This window comes from Zalophus californianus, chromosome 12 (genome assembly GCF_009762305.2).
Source record: "Zalophus californianus isolate mZalCal1 chromosome 12, mZalCal1.pri.v2, whole genome shotgun sequence".
NCBI classification, from domain to species: Eukaryota; Metazoa; Chordata; class Mammalia; order Carnivora; family Otariidae; genus Zalophus; species Zalophus californianus.
In genome coordinates this window covers 35,802,023-35,813,391 of record NC_045606.1, presented here as the reverse complement: position 1 = coordinate 35,813,391, position 11,369 = coordinate 35,802,023, and positions in this window count along the sequence as shown.

Below are 11,369 nucleotides of genomic sequence, written 5' to 3'. Positions count from 1 at the left end.
ATAAAAGGAGGAAAAATTGTTAAATATCCCTGTTATTCATGAATATCCTCCTAGTTCACAGGCCCAGCTCCTCTACAAGGTTTTTTAGGGAGCTTCTCTCTTCTCAGCCCCCTTTCAACAGCCATGTCATAGGATGGCCCTTGCTCAGCTCTCCCACATGAGACAACCCCTAAACATGAATCATTGACTTAGAGATTAGGCTACTGACCTTCTGAGGTCTCCAGAAAGAATTATGTTTTTTTCTGAAAAGAACTATAATATTCAGAGATGTCACCCACCCACAAGGAGGACAGAGTTTTACATGATTATACAGAGAAGTTCAACTTTCTATTTCAGAAAAGATTCTTTGCTTTACCCTTCTAGAATCAAAGAGCCCATTAAAATGTTTTTCCCAAAATAAATGCCTAGTCTTCCTTCAAAGGTGAATTTGTGTTCTACCTATAGAAAATCATGAAAATTTATAGTAGCCTTAAATTCTAGTTTACCCCATATCTACCATCTATGTTTCAAATATACTGGGATCCAATTTCTGCTCAGGGAAGTCCACAGAGAAATAAAAACAATAACTTTTAGCATATTCTTTTATTCAAACATCCTCCTTTTTTTCCTCTCTCTTTTTTCCAAGTTGCCATCAGGGAAAACTGAGTGTAAAAACAAAAAAAAAAATTGTTGGATTGAGCACTTACCAGTTTGTGATACTGTGTGTTTCCTCAGCTCCCTACCTGTGAGGACTCAGTGCCCTCATGTCATCTCCTGCTGTTCAGGGTTCCACCTAGTTCAGAAATCACTAGCCCTACCCACATAGGTAAATTAACTCACCACTAATAGCAGCGCAACAAATGATTACCCAGTAGGTCTTATCACTTGGAAGGATGATTCCAAGACAGCCACTGATGAACCAAGACCACCAACGGGAAAAGCTCATACTTAGAAAGTAGACAGGCTTTCAATGTAAACTTCATGGTGCCAGTCATTCCTCAAGTCAGTGTATACAGGTGACTCAGAACCTGATTTCTCATTTGTTTGTTTGTTTTTTACAGTTGATACAGATACATTTAATTAAAGTGAAGCAGAATTTTATTATTTTTTAAAATATTTACCCATTTATTTTAGAGAGAGAGCATGCAAGTGGGGGGAGGGGCAGAGGGAAAGGAAGAGAGAGAATCTCAAGCAGACTCCCCACTGCGTGGGGAGCCTGCCATGGGGCTCAACCTCAAGACCCCAAGATCATGACCTGAGCTGAAATCAAGAGTCAGCCACTCAACCGACTGAGCCCTCCAGGTGCCCCTAAGTGAAACAAAATTTTAAACAAGGTAAAGAAAATTCTGAGTTATAAACTTAAAAACTATGTTTAGGCCCCTGGATTTATATCTATTTTTGCTATGAATTTGTGGTTGATCTAAGTCAAGTTATCTGCTGTTTTTAATTTACAAGTTTATTTTACTGGGGTTTTATGAAAATTTTGTAAGGATTTCAGGTTATATTTTTTTCTATAGGTGTTCTTATATTTGTATTTCTACATACAATAAAAATGACCAATAAGAGCCTGGGTGGCTCACTCATTAAGCGTCTGCCTTTGGCTCAGGTCATGATCCCAGGTCCTGGGATCGATTCCCACATCGGGCACCCTGCTCAGTGGGAAGCCTGCTTCTCCCTCTCCCACTCCCCCTGCCTGTGTTCCTGCTCTCACTATCTCTCTCTCTCTCTGTCAAATAAATAAATAAAATGTTTTTTTAAATGTAAAAAAAATTAATTAAATTAAAAAAGAAAAAAAAGAAAAATGAAAAGTAAAGAAAATGATGAGTTAAACTAACCTAGTACTTGGAACTTAATTCAAACTTGAATTGAATGAAGTTAAGTCATTTGTACTTTTCATATACAATTAAACAAGCATATCTTTCCCCTCCTCTAGAAGACAACTGTTTCTCAAACTATGGGGAGGTGTTGTTTCACATCCCTCCATTTTTCTTGTTTGCAGTGTCCTTATTTTGGGTGTGTGTTATTTTATCATTTTATCATACATACTTTTTTCATCATGATAAGTGTACTCTTTAATCTCCATCCCCTATTTCCCCCACTCCCCCACCCACCTCCCCTCCCCTCTGGTAACTATCAGTTTGTTCCCGAGAGTTAAGAGCCTGTTTCTTCGTTTGTCTCTCTCTCTTCCTCTCTTTTTCCTTTGTTCATTTGTTTTGTTTCCTGGTTTCCTCATTTGTAAGATGAGGAAAATAAACTTTGTTTGCAAGCATCTGATGAGGATTAAATTGGCTAGCATAAGTCACATGTCTGGCACTTATTAGGAGGCAAATTAAACACTTTTATTAAAATAACTTACATACCATAGAATTCTCCCATCTAAAGTATACAATTCGATGTTTTTTAGTATATTCTTATTGTACAGCCACCAGCACAACCAATTTTAGATCATTCTCATCACCCCCAAAGAAACCCTGTACCCAGTAGCAATCACCATCCACCCCTCCTCCAGCCCTTGGCAACCACTAATCTTCTCCCTGTCTCTATGGGTTTGCCTATTTTGGACATTTCATATAAATGGAGTCATATAATATGTAGTAATAATTCTGTGTGTGTGTGTGAATGGCTTCTTTCACTTTGCATAATGTTTTCAAGGTTCATCCATGTTGTATCACGTGTCAGTACTTCATTTTTTACTGTCAAATAAAATTCTATTGTGTGGATATATGACATTTTGTTTATCCAGTCACAAAAGGCCATTTATTTTTATGAATCACTAAAAGAGTGATATTTTATTGATCTAAGATGGGTACATTTTACCAAGTTTGCATTATTTTTTTCCCTTTTTTTTTTCTTTGAGAGAAAGAGAGCAGGGGGGAAGGGCAGGGGAAGACAGAGAGAGAATCTTAATCAGGTTCCATGCCCAGCACGGAGCCCAGCTCAGGACTTGATCTCACAACCCTGAGATCACAACCTGAACCGAAACCAAGAGTTGTATGCTTAATTGACTAAGCCACCCAGGGCCCCAGGCCATCTTGAATTTAAATACTAGCCATCTTTGTCACTCTGCGCCAGTCTTTGTTTAAAGGAGCTTATCCAATGACCCTCTAATTCGAGCCCTTGCCCCTAATCATACAACCTGGGTGTTCTCATACTGTATTGTTTATCTCTTTTCCAATATTCATCTTCACAAGTAGGTATGTTGCAGGATTATCAGTTTATATAATTTTAAATTAAAAACATTTCCCCAATAGTTGAAAAACTGTCACATTGGGAAAAAGGAACTGAATAGTTAGATGAAAACAAACCAAAAAACAAAAAAACCCATAGTTCATTACTCATACCCAAGTATGAACTGAAAAAAAAATTATATCCCAGATGTTTCTTCTGACTATTTAAAATGTTTTATTTTTTCATTCTTATTTGAGAGAGAAAATATTATTCCTGAGTATCAAATATGTATGAGTGATCTGAGAGGCAGAATGTCTTTAAACACGGTTGGCTTATACTGAGCACTGTGAAGCCACATTACACTATCTCATGAGGAGTTGGTAAATGCTGACCCTTCAGATCACCAAATCCCTTGGGGTACAATCATTCTGCTTTCCAGTATTAGCAATGCTTTTCGTATTTCCTCAGAACACAAGACTTGATAAACAAAGAGACTGGATTAGAGAAAATTAAATTTACATTAAGCTTGGTATCACTCTGAAGGGATTACTGGTATATTAGTTGGGAAACACCTACCATATGAAATACACAGCCAGTGTGGGATTTACAATCATGTGAATAGTACTAAAGTTACCAGACTCTTAACAAAGAGAAATGTAACAAGCAGGAAGAAATTTTTAAAGAGAAGTCAAAGGTCACAGTTTTCTGCTTAAAGCTGAATAACCCCTTGGGTAAATAAAAGCATACCGATATGCTCTGGGTCTAACTAATTTTTTTTTTTTTTTTAACATTCTGTGAACTAGAGACTGTTGTCGGAACACACCTTGCCCCTGTGGGAAAGTTGGGCCTTCCAAGATGGACAGTTGGCAATGTTGTATCTGATTCTCACAGGGCACAAGCCAGTTCCTAAAGGGAGTCAGCTCCTCAAGGAGCCTCATGTGTCCAAAAGACTGAAGGTATGTCTTGGCCATAAATAGCTACAGGAAAATTCAACTTGTTCTTACAGTCTTAGAAAAGTGGAAAGCATATTAAAGTAAGTCATGACACACAATTTATAGTTCCATCTAGAAAGAATAATCAGTAATAGCTAGAGAATTAATAGGCAATATCCATGTGGTCTGCTATTATTTAAAAAGTATCAACTGTATGCAAAGGAACAATATCTGCTTGGTAGGATACAGTATCCATATGTGACCCTCATAACATCACTTTACCTTGTTCTTTCAACCAATTGTATTAAATTTCTAACTGCCCACTCAATATGTTTAAAGCACATTCATTTTACTGGCTCATCTTGGGAGTTCTGAAATGATGTTCACTACAGATATTGTAAAAATATAAACATTTGCTAATTGGTGCCACATCTTACCACTCCTAAGATGGTAAGAACATAAGAGACAATTCTAACATCAGGCCAAGTATTATGGGTACCGATTAAACTAAAGCATCTGTTACTCACAGATGTGGTGGGGTAAAATTGTAATGTTTGGCAGTCTTACACTCTTGATGTGGTTGTGCTGAGTATTGTTATTTATTTCTAAACTTGGCAGGTGAGATGACATCAGTTCCTTGTTTCATTTTGACTTATACAAAAGATTGACACAAAGACACCATGTCTTAAAGAGTCCTGCTCCTGGTACAAATTTAGACAAAGGCTTGACAGTTTCCCATAAAGTTAAACATGTGCTTATTTTGTCCAGTAATCCCTTGCCAAGATATTTACATAGTAGAATGAAGACATATGTCCACAAAGAGACTTGTACAAAAATAGTCACAGCAGGTTTATGCATGACTGCCAAAAATGGAAATAACTCAAATGTCTATTTAAAGGAAATTGGATAAGCAAATTGTGATATATTGACAAAACACATTACTACTCAACAATAAAAAGGCGTGAACTACTGATACATTCAACAATAGGACCAATCACAATGACATTATGTTGGACAAAAGAAACAAACATTATGTTGGACAAAAGAAACCAGCCACAGAAGAATTCATACTATATGCTTCCATGTATATGAACACCTGGAAACTAATCTATGGCGAAAAAAAATCAGAAGAGTGGTTTCCTCTGCAGAGGGTTAGTAGTAACTGGGGAGCGACATGCTATTACAGAAATGTTCTGTATCTAGATTGGGGCACGGGTTACTCCAGTTTGTCAAGCCATTTGTCATAATTTTACATTTAATAAGCACGACTCCAATTTTTCCTCAGCGGAGGTATAGCTAAAACAGGAGTAGAAGAATAAAAAAAAGAGAGAGAATAGCAGAATACTAATAGCTTTGAAACTGGGTGATATACACAAGGGGGTTCATTATGCTATTTTCTTTCCTTTGCTTATATTTGAAATTTTCCAAAGAAAAGGGTTTTTAAATTATGCTGTAAAAGTCTACTTAATGATGTAAGAACAATTGAAGCTATATTATGCTGAGTAGAAAAACACAATATTGAATGGCCCATGCTTCTACTATTGGGCGAATATTTGCCTACTCATAAAAAACTGGGAGATTTTATACCAAAGTGTTAATAATTTTGAATGGGGAATGGGATCCAGGTGTCTTATGTTTTTCATTCTTTCTAGTTGTTTCTGATTTTTTTAATTGAACACATATTAGTTTTTTTAATTAGAAAAATATACCATAAATGTTACTTAAAAGAAATAACCAAGAACATAGGCTAAGAGGTTTCTTGGTATTATAATTTGGCAACACTTCCTTCATCAAAGAGAAAGAGGAACATGATAAAATGTAAAACCTTTGATGGTTCTGTCCCCAAGATAAATTTCATGTAAAAACAAGAGAAAGGAATAAAAGCAAGAGATATTCTACAAAGTCTTTCTAGGTCATAAAAAAAATTTCTGTGCTTGCTATTTTATAATTTTGTAATAAGGAAACATTATAAAATTATAATTTTATAATAAGGAAACACCTCTTTACGCCAGCCCCCACCAAAAGACCATAAATGAATTAAAAGAAAAAATTGATCGGATGTTATCCAGGGAGCTAAACTTTAAACAATCTTCTCTTATGAAAGGGACCTCACTGTCTGGGTTATGAAAATAATTTCTAAAAGATAACATGCACTCTGATGTTTATAGCAGCATTATCTACAGTAGTCAAATTATGGCAGCAGCTCAGTGTCCACTGATAGATGAACAGATAAATAAGTGGTATATAGGGGCCATTGAGTGGCTCAGTTGGTTAAGTGTCTGACTATTGATTTCGGATAAGGTCATGATCTCAGGGTCGTGAGATTGAGCCCCACCTCTGGCTCTGTGCTGAGCATGGAACCTGCTCGGGATTCTCTCTCTTTCTTACTCTGCCCCTCCCCCTGCTCTCTCTCTCCTTAAAAAAAAAAAAAGTGGAATATATATACACACACACACACACACACACACACACACACACAATGGAAATATTACTCAGCCACAAAAAAGAATGAAATCTTGCCGTTTGCAACAATGTGTATGGAGCTAGAGAGTATAATGCTAAGCAAAAGAAGTCATTCAGAAAAAGACAAATGCCATATGATTTCACACATATGTGGAATTTAAGAAACAAAACAAATGAACATAGGAGGAAAAAAGAGAGAGGCAAACCAAGAAACAGACTCTTAACTATAGAGAACGACAGAGGGTTACCAGAGGGGAGGTGGGAGGAAGGATGGGTGACATAGGTGATGGGGATTAAGGACTGCACTTGTGATGAGCACTGGGTGTTGTATGGAAGTGTCAAATCACTATATTGCACACCTGAAACTAATAGAACACTGTATGTTAACTCTCCTGGAATTTAAATAAAAACTTTAAAAAAAATGAGGATAACAAAATCTCATTCCAACAAGTCGCTTATAAGACCTGGAAAAGGGAAGGAACTTTCCCTGATCCTTAATAGAGAATTTCCCTCAAACACAGAGCATGGGCACTAGTGAGACAAGTCACACCCCCAAATTAGGCAGAGGCTTACTCAAAGTGGGAAATGGCTGATGGGTGGAGTACCAGGCTGAGGTCCAAAATGGAGGGACAGTGAGGTGGTAGATAACCTCAGAAATCAACAGCAGAACCCATTCTCTCCCATGGCAAGGCATAACTGGTATTAGTGCAAAATGAACAAACTTTTTAGAATTCCTAAAAAAAGGAAGAGAGTTTTATTTGAGCCTCAGCTAGGATAGCTGCCCAGGATACACAATCTTCACAAAGAAGAGAGTGCTCTGACCCTATGACCCAGCAATTTCACTACTAGGAATTTACCCCAAAGATACAAATGTAGTGATCTGAAGGGACACCCCAATGTTTATAGCAGCAATGTCCACAATAGCCAAACTATGGAAAGAGTCCAGATGTCCATCGACACACAAATGGATAAAGAAGATATGTTATATATGTATAATGGAATACTACCCAGCCATCAAAAAATGAAATCTTGCCATTTGCAACTACATGGATGGAACTAGAGGGTATTATGCTGAGCGAAATAAGTCAGTCAGAGAAAGACGATTATCAAATGATCTCACTCGTATGTGGAATTTAAGAAACAAAACAGGATCATAGGGGAAGAGAGGAAAAATAAAACACAATGAAATCAGAGAGGGAGACAAACCATAAGAGACTCTTAATCATAGGGTTGCTGGAGGAGAGGTGGGTGACAGATGGGGTAGGATGATGGACATTAAGGAGGGCACATGATGTAATGAGCACTGGGTGTTAGGTGTTATATAAGACTGATGAATCACTGACTTCTACCACTGAAACTAATAATACATTATACATTGACTAATTGAATTTAAATTTTAAAAAATGTTTAAAAAAGAGAGTGCTCTGGTAAGGGAACATTTGGTGTAGGTTACATATATTTTTACATAAAAGGTTGCAAATTGTTAGACAAAGGACGTTCAGAAAGTTGCAGTTCTTATCTTAAGTTTCTAGTATATTCAGAGCTGTATGACTTTAATCTTATGGGAACGAGGGAAATTTATTCCTTTTTCTTACCTTTTGTGTTCAGGATACTCCTTTTTGGTTATTTTCTTTAATGAAGCAGATGTTCAATGTGTGCTTGGGGCAGAATTAAGAGCCCATGCTTTGAGGTTTTGCTAAGTCATTTTGACCTTGTTAAATGTTGAAGTATAACTTCTCTGGAAGCCCAGGAGCAGGGCCCACAAACATTAATAGTTGGACATGTCCTTTATCACTGGTTTCCATTTTCCGCAGGATTGTTTCAGGAAACAATTGCCCCAAGAAATTCATATGCAATAGCAGGATTGAGCCAACAGAGTGGGTGAAATAATAAGAAATCCCAACAGTTGATATATGCAAATCTAGATCATGCATTCTCAGCTGGGGCAGTATCAACTTCAAGGGGGTGAAAATTGGTTCCTGGGAGCAAAAAAAATTTGTACCTTTTTTTATAGACTTTCTTTTTTAGTCTAGTTGGTACACAATGTTACATTAGTTTCAGGTGTACAACATAGTGATTCAACAACTCTATAGCTTATGCTATACCCACAAGCAGAGCCACCATCTTTTACCATGCAATGAATTCTATTACAATACCACTGACTACATTCTCTATGCTGCACCTTATTATTCCTGTGATTTATTCATTCCATAACTGAAGCTTGATCTCTGACTCCCCTTTGCTCATTTTCCACAATCTCTCACCCCCTTCCCTCTGGCAACCATCAGTTTTTTCTCTTTATTTATAGGTCTGACTCTGCTTTTTGTTTTTTTATTAAAAAATGGGCAAAGGACAAAAGACATTTTCCCAAAAAAGACATACAGGACGCCTGTGTGGCTCAGTTGGTTGAGCAACTGCCTTTGGCTCAGGTCATGATCCCAGAGTCCTGGGATCGAGTCCCGCGTCAGGCTCCCCGCTCGGTGGGGAGCCTGCCTCTCCCTCTGACCCTCTCCCCTCTCATGCTCTCTCTCTCTCTCAAATAAATACATAAAATCTCAAAACAAAAACAAAAAAGACATACAGAGGGCCAACAGACACATGAAAAGCTACCTCAACATCACTAATCATCAGGAAAATGCAAATCAAAACCAAAATGAAATATCACCTTACACCCGTGAGAATCGCTAGTAGCAAAAAGACAAGAAACAAGTGTTGACAAGGATGTGGAAAAAAGGAACCCACATGAACTGTGGGTGGGAATGTAAATTAGTACGGCCATTGTGGGAAACAGTATAAAGTTTCATCAAAAAATTAAAAATATAAATATGATATGATCCAATAATTCCACTACTGGATATTTACTCAAAGAAAACAAACACAGGGGGCGGAGCAAGATGGCAGAGGAGTAGGAGACCTGGATTTCGTCTGGTCTCAGGAATTCAGCTGGATAGGGATCAAACCATTCTGAACACCTACAACCGCAACAGGAGATCGAAGAAAAGAATAGCAACAACTCTCTGAACAGAAAAGCGACCACTTTCTGGAAGGTAGGACGTGCGGAGAAGTGAATCCGAGGCGATATTGGGGAGGATAGATGGCGGGGGAGGGGGCCTCTGTCGGCCGCTTCTGGCAAGTGATAGAGCCGCGGAGCACAAAACTGGAACTTTTAGAAGTCGGCTCCGCTGAGGGACGTCGCTGCAGTGGCTAAGCGGGGGTGGAACCCTCACAGGACAGTGTGGTCTCAGGACCCTCGGGGTCACAGAAAGACTGGAGGTGCCTGAGTGCGGCAGAGCTCCCAGGGATCAGAGCGGGGAAGCCGGCTGCAGAGACGGAGCTGAGGCGCGGGCTCTCAGCTCGGGGTGGCCATAACCTGTGATCCGCGGCCCAGTCGGGCCACTGCTCCTCCAGCAGGGACCCAACTAGCGGCAGATCCGGGGAGACTCCCCTTCCTCCCCCGGGAGGAGCGGCGCGGGAGCGCACCGCAGGGATCTGCTGGGTTTGGAGACTCCACACTGGGTCGGGAGCCAGAGATACAAACGCTCGGTCACAGGCCGGGTGAGCACGGAGTGCGGCCGGAGACCGGGGAGACGGGAGTGACTGCTTTTCTCTGGGGGCGCACTGAGGAGCGGAGCCCCGAGTTCTCAGCTCCTCCAGGGAGGAGATTGGGAGGCCACCATTTTCACTCTCATCCTCCAAAGCTGTACGGAAAGCTTGCAGGGAACAAAAGCTCCTGAGAGCAAACCCCAGCAGCTTGCTTAGCCCGGACCGACAAGGGCGGGGCAATTCCGCCTCCGGCAAAGACATTTGGGAACCACGGCAACAGGCCCCTCCCCCAGAAGATCAGCACGAACAGCCAGCCAAGACCAAAGTTTACTGATCAATGAGAATGGCAGAACTCCGGCGCTAGGGGAATACGGCATATAGAATTCATGGCTTTTTTACCATGATTCATTAGTCTTTCAAAGTTAATTTTTTTAACTGTTTTTTTTTTGAATTTTTCTTTTTCCCTTTTTCAACCAACATCTTATCAATCCCTTTTTTTAAAAAAACATTTTTATTTTTCATTTTTAGAGTCATATTCTATCCCTTCATAGTAGTTACCCTTATTTTTGGCATATATATATATATATATATATATATATATATATATATATATATATAAGTTGTTCTCTCTTTAAAATTTTGAGATACAGTTTCTTCTAACATATCAAAATATACTCTAAATCTCTAGTGTATGGCTTTGTTCTAGTCTCCTGCCTGATCACATTCTCTCCCCCCCTTTTTTTTCTTTCTTTCTTTCCTTTTTTTTAATCCTTCTTTCTTTCTTTTTTCAAACATCTTATCAATTCCTTTTTTAAAATGTTTTATAATTTTCATCTTTACAGTCATATTCCATCCCTTCATTGTATCAACCCTTATTTTGTACATATATAAGTCTTTCTTTCTTTAAAATTTTGGGAGGCACTTTGTTCTAACAGACCAAAATACACTCAAAATCTAGTGTGTGGCACTGATCTATGCACCAGCCTGATCATATTTGATCACATTCTGTTTTTTTTGTTTTGTTCTGTTTTTGTTTGTTTTTTTTCTTTTTCTTTTTCTTTTTCCTCTTTCTTTTTTCTTTCTTTCCCTTTCTTTTCCCCTGGTTTCGGTCTTTTCTGATTTGATTAGAGTATATTTTCTGGGGACGTTGTTAATCTGTTAGCATTTTGTTCCCTCATTCATCTATTCTCCTCTGGACAAAATGACAAGATGAAAAAAATCACCTCAACAAAAAGAACAAGAGGTAGTACCATCTGCCAGGGACCTACTCAATATGGACATTAG